The sequence below is a fragment of the Syngnathus floridae genome, chromosome 4, assembly GCF_059516105.1.
Source record: "Syngnathus floridae isolate MCC-2025c chromosome 4, RoL_Sflo_1.0, whole genome shotgun sequence".
In the NCBI taxonomy this organism is placed as follows: domain Eukaryota; kingdom Metazoa; phylum Chordata; class Actinopteri; order Syngnathiformes; family Syngnathidae; genus Syngnathus; species Syngnathus floridae.
This window is the reverse complement of record NC_142416.1, coordinates 15,690,565-15,703,615: the sequence shown is the minus strand read 5'-3', so window position 1 is coordinate 15,703,615 and position 13,051 is coordinate 15,690,565. Positions and strand designations below refer to the sequence as shown.

The 13,051-nt window shown below is 39.2% G+C and overlaps 1 protein-coding gene across 2 annotated transcripts in view; it reads right to left on the bottom strand.

Annotated features, from left to right (window-relative positions):
- Window positions 1-13,051, bottom strand: part of LOC148399409 (receptor-type tyrosine-protein phosphatase delta-like) — a 143,367-nt gene that overhangs the window by 78,506 nt on the left and 51,810 nt on the right. For both annotated transcript variants that reach the window (XM_088373937.1, XM_088373938.1), the window contains 2 exons: window positions 7,791-7,866; window positions 6,018-6,062 (listed from right to left, as the gene is read on the bottom strand). The gene's annotated coding sequence lies outside the window, so the exon portion shown is untranslated. The remainder of the gene's footprint in view (window positions 1-6,017; window positions 6,063-7,790; window positions 7,867-13,051) is intronic.

Below are 13,051 nucleotides of genomic sequence, written 5' to 3'. Positions count from 1 at the left end.
ATCTTTTACTAAATAATTGATATAAGGTAAAATGACAAGAGAAGCAAAGAGAAGAAACCTCAGGCAGCTGAGAGTATTCAAAAGTAGAATTAGCAGTATTTCTGTTCAGCAGCTATATTTATTATCTTTTTATGAATTAATTGAAAATTTAAAAGGTCAAATCGACGACAGTCACGGTGTTATGTTATAGGGGATGCTTTGAGAATAATTGTCAATTGTTTGTCTATGTGAAGCCCTTTGAGACTGCTTGTGATTTAGGGCTATACAAGTAAATTTGACTTGACTTGACTTGACTTATAGTAAGTCATGCTACCAACATAGCAGACATTATTAACACTGGCCATGCACTTTTGGAATTGCTGTTATGAATGACCATGTCTGAGGATCACGTTCATGTATAAGGGGGCTTGGCTTTGGGCAGACATGTTACTCAAAACATTGCCTTGATTAATTTTCTTGGGGAAAAAGAGTTTATAAAAAAAAAAATAGAGGAAAAAAAAAAGATTGTTTGACCTTAAAGGTTCGGCTCTATTTTTCCTCTGAAATCCAACTAAATTCAGCTCGAGTTTTGTGTGAACCCTGCACCCCCTGCCCGCCAAAAGAACAACAATATGTTGGGAGTTTGAAGCAATTGGAGTCATCAGGTTCCCTGGCAAGATGACAGCCCATTAACCAGGGTTGCTGACTCCCTCCAAATGGGTGACGAGTGACAAGCTGAGCAGCGACCATATTCGTGAAGAATTGCATGGCTGCATTTTGTCACGCTGCAAGACACAAACCTCCACCGGAATTCTTTTGAGTAGCTTATTTGGACTTAAATGTAACCATAACAGGGATGTAAACACACAAGGGATGTGCATTTTGGATTGGCTAATTCTTCAAAAGTGTGTGTTTTGCATGCGTGCAGACATATTCACACAGGTCCCCGCAAAGTGGCTGTCACAGTGATTGGTTTCTTTTGCCAACCCACAATAGCCAATTATGTACCATTATACACCACAGCAACTCTTGTGGCCCGTACGCCTCGTGTGCGTGTATCCGTATACGTGGGTGTTATCGTGGGCGTGATTGGCAAATTGCTGGTTGTGTATTGCAACGTGCTGAAAGAAGGGGAGGAGATATGTCAATGAGGCCAGGAAGAAACACGTAGGGTGAAGTGAAAAAAAATAAGGACATGAAGAGGTTGATTGTATTTGACAGTGGTAGAAAAGACAACCTCATGGGGAGCCGCAGACCTCCAGTGAGTTGCGTGCTGATGACAGATGTCTGGTGGCCCGAGACATGCGAGATGCAGCCAAGCCGAAGCGGAGCTCACCACAGACTGAGGAACTCAGTCAGCGAATGACGAGTGTTCCATCATGGATGAGCAGCATATGACTGAGTGCTATGTGGCTGGATTTTTAAACACCATATCAAAGCGTCTTCAATGCACGATGGTGGCCAAGAGCACACAATGGTTTTCATATACTGCAAAATGTCAGTCTGATAGAAAACAGCGCATTTGAATAACAACACAAGTCCATGACAACAAACCGCAGCAAGGCTAAACGCCGACGTGAACATTTCAGTAGAGATCGACTTAAAACAACCAAAACACTGAACATGATTAAACATGCGAACTTCAGAACACTATGTCTGACCGTAAAAATAGATTTTGACGTAACGTCTTGTCCAAAGTCTGTCTATTGTAATTATTCTCGGTGATATGTGAAATACCGCCCCGTCTAGGGTTAGAGTGGCTATTTATTTATTTATTTATTTATTTGCGAAACATTTCACTGTTTGAGTGCCTATAGTATGTTGCAGTATGTTGTAAAAAATGTTAAATGTATGTTAAACGTACCGGATTCTTTTTCTTGCCTCATTTTAAATTTCATCAAGATATTCTTATTCATCCTGACTTAACTGTACATTCCTAATACTTGTCCAGTCTATGAAGAATGACATTGATCTGTCTCGGCTTGATTTGCAGCCATGGGATGCTTCCATAATCCCCGCCCTAATCCATCATCGTGTGTGCGTGAGTGTGTGTGTGCGTGCGTGTATCGGTATATAAAAGATCAGAAGGCCCCTTTCCTATTACATGTACGTAATACCATAGACACCTGACAAAACATTGGCCTGTACTCTTTGCATTTCTCCATTCCCTTTTCAGTCAGTAGAATAAATCCAGTACAAACTGAAAGATTTTGAGAGTAGACAGATGATGGAAAACAAGAGAAGTTGTTTTTATGTACCACTGTGGGAAAGTGTTTATTATTTATCACCTTGAGAATGGATGGCAGGATAGAATTAGTTCACTAGCTTCTTTTTTATGGCCAAGTGCAGATTTATGTTGTCTCTTATAGGAGAGCCTACGTCAAACGTCACTTTGTTCATTTTATTAGTGAAGTATCGTGCTTGTTTTGACAGTAACTAGCACAGAAGCACCTGTAAAAAAAAACTGGCAAGCAATTTTATTCCTCTGTCTGTGAGCCGCAGAACAATATAGTACAAGCTGGATAGGAAGTGAATCCCCTCCAAAACCACCCACCCCTCACTGTGATTGGCTGGCAACTATTTCAGTGTGTACCCTCGCTTCTTGGCCAAAGTCGGCCGGAATCGGCTCCAGCTCACCCGTGACCCTAATGAGGACAAGTGTTATAAAAAAAAAAAAGGATGCAGAAAGCGGAGACTATGGGAAAACGTCACCCTCGCCCATTGATAGCCTGCTACAATGCAGTAAGATATTATAATGTGCTATGGTAAAGGGTCTAAAAAGTAGTATTTTATATTTCCTACAAATAATACATCTTTGCTCATCTATCAGTCTAAATATTCACATGGGTGGAGTTGTCTTTAAGGTATTTTTGTAGACGGGTGGATTAGAAAGGGGCATTTGCGCCATTGTGGGAGTGAACACAGCTGACTTACTTCATTCAATTTAGATTAATTTAAAATCATTTCGATTTAGGGAGAACTAAGAGTCTAGCCCGACCCCTGATTGAAAAATGTAATTTATTCGAAGAAAATTAGAAGTCATGTATGTGATGATTAATTATGAGCTGCACCCTCATCCAACATAATCTCATTAGAATTGTACTGCATGCTAAAACCAACATTGATGTGTTTTTGTGCGTGCATGTGTGTGTGGGCCCCACCGAGCGGGTCTGGGGCCATCCTAATTATATGGTGTGACTCATGTGAGGGTAATTACAGCATGTGAGACAGTAGGAACAAGGCTACGAATGACCCAGAAATCCACGGGCTAATGAAGCGATAAGACACACTCTATTTCTCCTCTCGCCCACATGCTCACCTCACAGGAAGGGAAACGGACAGAGCTCGGCAAATAGAAAGTCAAAAAGACACCAGGGGGATCATGTCTCCCTCAGACTTCATTAGGGAGAGTGGTGAGATTTGGGAGGAGCTGCCAAGAGACGGCCTGTCAGGCGCCGACCTCTTCCTCGTGCCCACTAATCTGCCTACTCTTTGTTCTCCGTCATATCTGGCCAAGACTCCACAATACCGAGGTCCCATTCCACGCGGCCAATGCAAAATTCTCTTTTGAAGAAAGGTCTGGGTGTTATCCTTGTGTGAAGCCGAGTCTTGCAAGGTGCAGGATGGCTCGATGGCACAGCAGGCTGCACATTGTGCAGATACGGGAGACAAAGCGTGTTTAAGTGCGTGTGATTGCTTGGCTGGGCTGCAAAGACTCAAGGCTTCTTTTAAATGTCAAATCAAATCAAAGGGTCATGTCAGGTCGGTTTATCTCCTTCCCCGCAAAAAGGTTCTGGCAGGTTGTTGTTTTGAAGATTGGGGTTTAAGAAATTAAAGTCTTAAAACACACGTATAGTTTTGATAGCTGCGTTAATTCTCATTTCCTCTACATATTGGATACTTCAGCATCAGCATAAGGAATAAAATATCATAAGGAATAAAATGTTATGCCTTTGTTCGCTCATATGCAATGAAAGCAAGTCCCTCAACTCAAATTAAACAATATTGAAAGTATTGCATCATTTAACTCATTTGTTTAATGACCAATTTTCAACTGACACTATCTAAGAAAATGAATACATTTATTGTCATACCTCAGCAACAATAAAATGGATCAATAAAATGTACACATTTTTACTACTTATTACAACTATGAATAAAAAAATTAAATGTTTAATACATATGAAATACTGCAGCACATACTGTTTTATATAAATATATCATCATGCATATTTAAAAATTATGTTCTCCACACAGTTATCTGTATTTTTCTAACGCAAATAAAACATGGAAAATATATTTTTCTTTTGCTGACTTTATTTTGATATTTTATTATTAATAAATGCACATATATACTATTTATTATATAATATATTTATATAAAACAATTCTAAAGCAACAGTCTGTGAAAAACATGCGGTCTAGGCTTCCAACACATCCTCAAAAGCTGTTTGCAGAATATTCCGTGACACAAAGTGCTTGATATTTGATTGATGATTTGATTTGTTCAGCAACATGTGCAACCATCATGTGCACAATAAAGCCCAAATTGTCACATTATTGTGCCTTGCCAACAACTTATTGTGGCCACAAAAATCGTCACATAACTCACAAACACTGGCCATGAAAATGCCATATTCCGTGATGATAGAATTGCAAATGGAGTGTTCCAACATTTGTACCAACAGCAGTGTCTATTATTAAAAAGAGGAAGAAAAAGAAATAAATGCCACAAAATAACTGCAGCCCTATTGAAATAGTACTGAAATGATTTCAACATTGCCTTCATTTAGCTGAACTAGTAGGAGCTTGAAAGACACACAAGAGCAAAGTGGAGTTTCTGCTTCACACAGAATGTTGCCCGAACATAATCTTGATGTTCCAGGCTGAATTAATTCAAATCCTTGTCTAATGATATTAAAAAGGGATCATTTTCAATGCGGCTTCCAGTTAAATGGCAGATGATTTTCGGGGAAGTCTGAGAATGTTTTAGTGCAGCTTATGTTTTACATCTATCTTTTCTGGGGCATTTGAAAATTTCAAATTCTTCATTTGGGTTTCCTAGAAATCCTTCCTTTAACCATTGTGACACTGACCTCTGCATGAGCAATTTTGTCTCCTTTGAATGCTAAATCGCAGGATAGAAGACACTTTCAACCTTCCTTAGAATTTTTTTTTTTAGGCTTTCAACACTATACCACCTAAAACAAATAAAATTATTCATTTATAAAAATTATTCATTCGACGATCATGGCACAATGCCGCTCAATATAATGCAAATCACTACAAAGGCCAAACATTTCTAATTTAGATGGAAACCCAAAAGATTCCACTTCAGAGATACCCACCAAATTAAAATAAATACATTTTGAATTTCAAGCAAGAAAAGGGAAATGTTAAATGCCTTCATTCTTGAAATGGTTATTAAAAGTAAAAAAATATATATCTTGGAGCACTGTATCTCTGTGTTTTTTGGACACATCTTTATTGTGCCTACAAAAACACTTCATCAAAGAGCGACAATATGTTTTCACCATATGAAAACACAACACCTTGGCAATAACTACAACGATTCCCACTACGACCTAACCTGACAGCAAATGTCTCATCTTCAATATATTCTGCGTCATAACATCTCCACTGATATGGCAATGGAAGTGATACCAAACACAACCCACTCATTATGTCACTTGTTGGTCTGTGAGGGACACATGCAGGTTATCACAACCTACGCTGTGTCACTCCTTTGTAGACACAACATATGCGAGTGTGTCTTTCTGTGTGTGCATGCTGTCCCAATCACATTCCTTGCAAGACGAGATGCACACACATTGGCTGGAGGCACGTAATTTCCAATTCCACCCCCCCACCTCACTCTGTACGCCCCTCATATCCCACTCAGGTCTCCTTTCAGCACTAATATGCACTGTTACAATAGCAACCTCACACACTAATCCCGGCAGCCATTTCCAACATAAGTCATAAAATCAACAGCATCACCTTGCAGCAGCATAAAGTCATGCGTGCACACACATTACCTTTAGTCATGTTTCATCATCCAGCTGGACACTTTGAAGTAGGAGCTGAAATACAGTACAAGAGAAGAGTATAAACTTTCTGTAAACTTGATCAATAATTTGTCTTCTCGCCCAGGAAGAGTCATTTGCTTGATAAGCTTGTCTCTTTGATGAAGATAAATGAAGTGCGGGCTTGCAGATGCCCTGGATGCCAAAATGGGCCGATCAATTTCTCGACAGCTGGGATTCACAAACTTTTTCACCTCAAGACCCAATTAAAAATGTGGTTCTTCCTCCTAACGTTCATATCCACAACAATCAGCTCTTTCATTTATTTCTTATGTGTGATGTGTTTTTCATCCACTTTAAACCAAATATCCTTTTAAACAGTTAAGAATACCGTATTATTATTAGAGATTTGTATTTTTACAGTTAATACAAAATTTAAAAGAAAAACTGTAGCAACAGGAGCGACTTTTTTTAAGCAAGACAAAAAGAACTGTATGAACCTGACAAATAATTTTTACGTAAATTATAAGTCATCAGTGTTGTTGTTTTTTTTGGTCAATGCAAAATTAAGAATATGGAAAGACTTGCACCAGCTTTATGACAAAATAAACAGACAGACAGAGAGACAGATAGATAACTTCCAGTAAAAATTGATCATTTTGTGTCGGGTATGTTGCTCCACTGCCACCTTTAGACAAGATTGAATTCTACACCTATTGATCAACCTGACCTAAGAGTTAAAACTGTTTCTTTTCTTTCTTACTTTCTTATTAAATGAACCTACAGTGTGATTTCAAAGTCATCATGTTAGTAATAATATTATAATAAGATTAAATAATAATATAAGACTAAAACTAAGATTAATCTTAAAACTGTTTTTTGTGCATGATTTCCATCTCAGAATAAGAAAAAAGAAAACAGCACTGGAAAGTCGAGCACATAATCTCTGATGCATCTTTTAACAGGGCAGAAAGGGCTAAACACATGATTTATATTTAGAATGGTGACGCCATGCAAAAGTCGACATGAGAGCAAAAGCTCAGCGATGCGTTGGAGAGCTACATCGTCAATAATGGATAAGAGGCGGCCTTTAAAAAAAAAAGACGAGGATCGCCACTCTGTCTTGTCTGCTTCTTTTGCAAGTCTGTCCACTCTGGAGAGGATGTTGGTTAAATTTTCATATTTTTGTCCCTCAGGAGTTACATAGGCAGGCAGGCTACACATTACAGTACGGGCTGCATTTAAGCATTTCCGATGGAAGAAAAGACTCAATTACAGAATGTCCCTGAAAGATTGAGAACTGTGGTGTGATTTTTTTTCCCTGCCCTGATCTGGAAGTGGGTCACGGGTGTACTTTAGGAGAGAGGCGGGGGACACCCTGAACTGGTCCCCAGGGAGGGATTCCAAACACAGCTAAGGAAAATCATTTTCAGATTAGCATAGGTCATTTTCTATTTCTTCCTGCGTTGTAATCTCTGGAAGACTTTCCTGTGGCACCATGCTGCCTCTTGCAGGTAAGTCTTGGTACTATGACAGAAGTCTGATTTGGGGGAGGAGCCTCACTATTTTCCTTGGAGAGATTGCAATATATGTGGCGATATCTCGTATACACCACAAATGATAAATAGGTGGTGTGTCTCCATGTTGAAAATCGGTTAGTGTTACCACAATCCTCTCTTTGCATATAAAAAAAACTTGTAGCAACCTACATCCAAATATAATCCAACCCGGAATGATTCTTTCGAGGTTTCATGTGAAACGGTTTGCATTTGGAGGTCATCTTACCCGCCTCAGTGAGCAGGTCCCCGGTGCTGCTTCATCTTTGAGGATTGAAAGAGTCAGAAATCTCCCCAGAATTCTCCTGCAACACAGTAGGAGAGTGGGAAAGGGATGAGGAGATTAGAAAAGCAAGCCTTTGCCTTTCAAAATTCAACACTCTTAGACTCAACTCCAGCTTTTGGGCGAAGTTCCCTCTGGTGCTCTCATGTGTGGGTGTGTGCGTGCATGTGTGTGTTTGGGTTGTAGTAACCGGCGTGCATCCTCGGTTAAAATGCTACAGCCAAGTTCTAAAAGCACATGGGTCAAATGGGGTCCCCAGTTTCAGCTCCCACACTGGAAGGGAGGGGGGGGGTGCTTTTAAGGCTTTTAAAAGGCTCGCCTCTTCTTGCCAGCAAAACGGACTGTGTTTATGTGTAGCCAGGAAAGTCAGTGTGGGAAAAGCATGCAGCACCTCAGTATGATAAGCACACATTCTGACAGATCAAAAGGTTTGCATTAGGACACACGTGTGAAGACTGACACGGAAGTGCGTGCGACGTAAGCAGCGAGGCGCTGTGGGCATTTGCACAGACAAAATGTGAACTCTCTGGTGGTTTGCAATTAAAATGACCCTGCTGGCAGCAGTGGCATCTGTGAAGACTATTAAAACACACAAAGTTGAAGCTGTCACGAGCTCAAGATGAAGTTTTTTTTTCTGTGATTTTAAATACATGTATCAATTCATATATATTCTTTACGGCGTGCCTCATTAGGGGCAACAGTGTGCTGGAGTTTATCCCAGCTGACTTAGACTGGAGGGCACATATAGAGCGACCATTCCCAATGACAATGCGAAAATGTCAGCTTTTTTTTTTTTTTGTAAATCGCCTGCAAGAAAACCAGAGTACTGGAAGAAAAGTCAAATTGTGCAAATTGCACATAGGAAAGCCAGATTTGAACTCAGAACCCGAGAACTGTGAGGCACATGTGCTAACCACTTACAATCTGTTCTGCCATCTTAAATACATAAACATAGAAATTTCCTAAAACAACAGTTTACAGTTGACATAGAGCTTGAGCTTCAATTCCAATCAAAGGTTGTTCACAATTATGTTTCATTTGGGAGAAAGATGCCATAACATATTGCTACCGCTAGTCTGTGCTACTACACCATCCCTGCATTTCTGCTTTGTGACCGACTTACTAAATAAGGGCAGATGATGATGGCAGCATATATTATGGAGTGACTGCTCTGCAAAGTAGAACTAGGACACTTGGCATCAGTCTGTATCATTTCTGACTTTTCAGCACTTTATTTTAGGGTCAAAATGTCAAACTGATGAAGGTAGGGGTGTGACACTTGTGTGTGATATGTGTAAGGAATGAGGAAATTTAAACTCAGGTACCATCAAAGAGTTTCATTCAGTTTTAATCATCAATGTCAGAGTATTTATTTCACACAAAAAACTCAAATGTCAAATATTGTCCACTAATGCTACAGTCAACCAAATCTTTTTTTTTTTTTCCCCCGTGGGCTTTCTTTTGTCCTCAGGTAGAAAACCACCTTTTTAATCACACTTGTGCTGGGCCAAAAATGTAATTAAGACATCAGCAGCCTTGCAAGGAAAAAGAGAAACTAGATCATTTGGGAAGCTTGTGTCAAAGCGGGCATTTATAGTTTACTCGACCTGTGCTATAAGGTGTGTTTTTGTAGTTTCCAGTTTCTCTCACGGTGGAAGCCTAAAAAAAAAAAGTTTAAAGCAATAATACGTCATCATTTAAGCTCTTTCTCATCCTGCCCGATCCGCATCAAAAGAACCGCAAGTCCCGTTTGAATTGCTGGATTTACCTGAGATATGAGGTGAAATACTTGAAAGGAGAAATATTCCGTGAACTGACCTGAAAATAACTGCTTTAAAATAATAGTGGTCTTGCTGCGCCCGCTCGTAATACCGAGCACGGCGTTATGGTCACGGTGACTTCAGATCGTCTACTTCACGGTCCATAAAATAACAGAATGGTCAGGTTTAACGTGAGAATCCATGCTTGAATTCCAGCACAAGATAAATATTTATTATCACTGCTTTATGGATTAAGGGACTTTGATTAAATCCCACAAGAAACTTTGACTGTAGTGACAAAGTTAAAAGACCTACAAAAGTTAATTCGACAAACCAAACGATTCATGCAAAGCGATGTCCCAGTTTTCATTTGTTAACCCCAAGCAGGTCAAATCAGCGGCTCTTCAGTCACTCAGCATGTGTGAAACGTTCTTCTCGGGGTTCTGTCAACTGGCCTCAACATCAGTGAAAGTGGGTAAGCAGGGCAGCAGATGTGCTGCCTTTTTTTTTTTTTTTTGGGGACAGCACAATTTTAACAGAAAGGGACTGTTTATCTATGGATAGGTGGAGAAGTTGTAAAATTGGAAGGGACATACAGGGAAAAATATTTTTTTTAATTAAGGAGACAACTGAGTTTCATTTAATCTCCAGTTGTGTTGAAAAGAAATCTTGAAAAAAATGGATAGATAATAATTTACCATGAATTAAACTGGGAGCACACAGTAACCATCAAATGAAATTTGAAAACCTGCTTTGTGAGAGGCCAGCAACAATTACAATTAAATCTTGATACCGCCGTGTTAAATCAAAACCTCCATATCACACTATCCACAATCATGGTTCTGCACAATATGATGCAGTATTAACAGAAAAAACACAAAATCAGGCATCGCAATGTGCTGTAGGATGTGCAAACTAAATTTGTATCTGGGCTGAATAACTTGCGGCCTCCCGTAGTCATTTCTGAGTGAAATTAATTTAGCCTTGATGGCTTCATAACGTTAAGGTGTGCAGTGATTCACTCGCCCGACTTGTGTAGGCGGAATGGGTTCGTTTTGCACTCAGTGCCTATGATTGCTTGTCTTTCTATACGAGCCCTTTAATTGACCAACGAGTAATCCAGATTGGGGTCTGCCTTTTGCCTGATGTCGTCTGGGAGAGGTTTCAGTTTCCCATGACAGCTGAAGAGGATAACCGGTGTGCAACATGGATGGATGGATGACTTCATAATATCCATACGAGAACCTCCAAGGATATATCAGGGTTGTCAGTAGTCCAAAAGTTATGATGGTTTTTCAGTATCACTGCTGGCTGTGCAAGCGAGCTATCGGTTGACTTGGGAGAAAGATTAATTAATACTTTGTTGTATAACATCACGCCTAACGGATCCCTACACTAGTTTTGTTACAATATTAACCAATATCAAAAATGCCTGAACAATTAAGGCTTTATGATAGTGGCTAACTAATTAACTATGGTAATAAATTGTTTTGACATTGCAACAAATCGGTGTCTTTTACAGTAAAAAATATAAAAATCATAGAATTAAGCATGTAAAAGTGTTGAGTTTCATGAATAAACAGACAAACATATTATAAATAGTGGTGACATGGTGGACGAGCGATTCGCATCATGGTGTTCGGGGTTCGAATCTGGCCTATAGCCTTGTTGGGTTAACTAAAGACTTTAAATCGGCCATAGGTGTGAATGGCTGCTCTTTCTAATCCAAATATTTTCCAATATGGAAAATATTGTCAATCTATTCACATTTTTTAATATTGCATTTCATTCACCATCTCCAAATTTAGCGTTGCTAAGACACAGTGACATCACAGATTGTGCCTGTCGAATGTGCAATATAAAGTCAATTTTAAATAATTGGCAACATAATAGAGTCCACTGACATAAGGTGTACAAAAAGCCTTTGTGAAACACGTCATGTCTTGGCTTAATAATCTCAGACGTGCTTGGGGTGGCCCCGGAGTCAGATATCCGGCGACAATTGTGAATCATTTGGTATGGCAACAAATTACTCAGCGCTGTCCTACTTTCTAAGACGTATTCGACACTACTGAGCCCGAGGCTATCGAAACAAGAGTGTGTGATTGTGAGAGACATTAAAAAAAGTGTCTAAAATCCAGACGCGATGTAAAAAAAAATGAGCAAGTGTAATGGAATCAAAGGCAGATAAACCGTACAATAAAAAAATTCTTTCACGCAGTTTGAATCAAATTTGACCAGTTCTACTTTTCTTTCACTGTTGCAAAACTTTACTTGTATAAGAAGCATCTGATATTTCTCGCACCACGGCAGGTGAGGATTAATTTCAGCGGAATTAATAGAAGAAAAGGTGGCAAAAATGTCACGCAGGTGTTATTGTGTGAGATCGACCCGACCAGACACCTTCTTATTGTTTTTTCACTTTCGACACGGTGACAATTGTTAGCCTGATATTGAAAGCCAGCCGGTGCAAGAATATGAAGCAGAATTAAAAGAAGCCCCGGAATAACTGCTGAGGGGTTCCTAATGAAGCCTCACAGACCTTGCAACAAAGTGACCTATTTTCTATCTCCTCTCTCTTCTTCCTCTCCTAACATTGATGCAGCTGCCCTCAATTCTTTACCGGTTGAGAATCTACAGAAATTTAATTAGAACAGACTAAAATGAATGTTTTTAAATTCAGTTCCTCCAAACTGTTAGTATTTAGGATAACTTGAGTTTATGTGGAGTCCGACAGGGGTCAGATTGAATTGGTGGCAGGAAATGTCACCATGAAAATTACAACAGCCCAAATGAACTTTCATTTCAAGAGCTGAAAAATTAGATTGAGTGGATAACATAACCGCCTTGTCCTTCTACTTTTTAACTCATCATTTCATGGTGCCAATACTAAGGAATTATTAAAATTCCCTTTTCTCATTTAAACAACCGCGGGGAGGGTTCATAGGAGGTGCAGCTTTTATTTGAGGGGAGACAAATGGTAGCAGTGCCTAGGAGGACTTAGACATGATAATGTTTTTGATAGGAACCTGTAAGTACCTCAATAGGGCTGAACTATTTTATGAAAAAAAATGAATTTCTGATTTCCTGTTTACAGTATCACATTTATTTTTCTCTCTGCTTATTTATTCATACATATATTTATTTATATTTAAATTTGCGCTGGTTGTCAATAACTAATACTAATGTGGTCTTCTCATTTGATTTGTTATGGATGAAACACAAAAGATGCTCCGAGTAGATATGAATACTTTGAGGTGACTTTGATCACTTCCAGTAATGCTGATGAATAATGCGACCAATCACTTTTGATGTGGAGTCATTACCACCTAGAAGGTTGTCCTTTTTTTTTTTTTTTTTTTTACCAGCTTCTGTTGGTTACCAGTTTGACGCGTGTGTGTATGCGTATGTTTATTATATATGTGTATTTGCATAAATGTATATCTT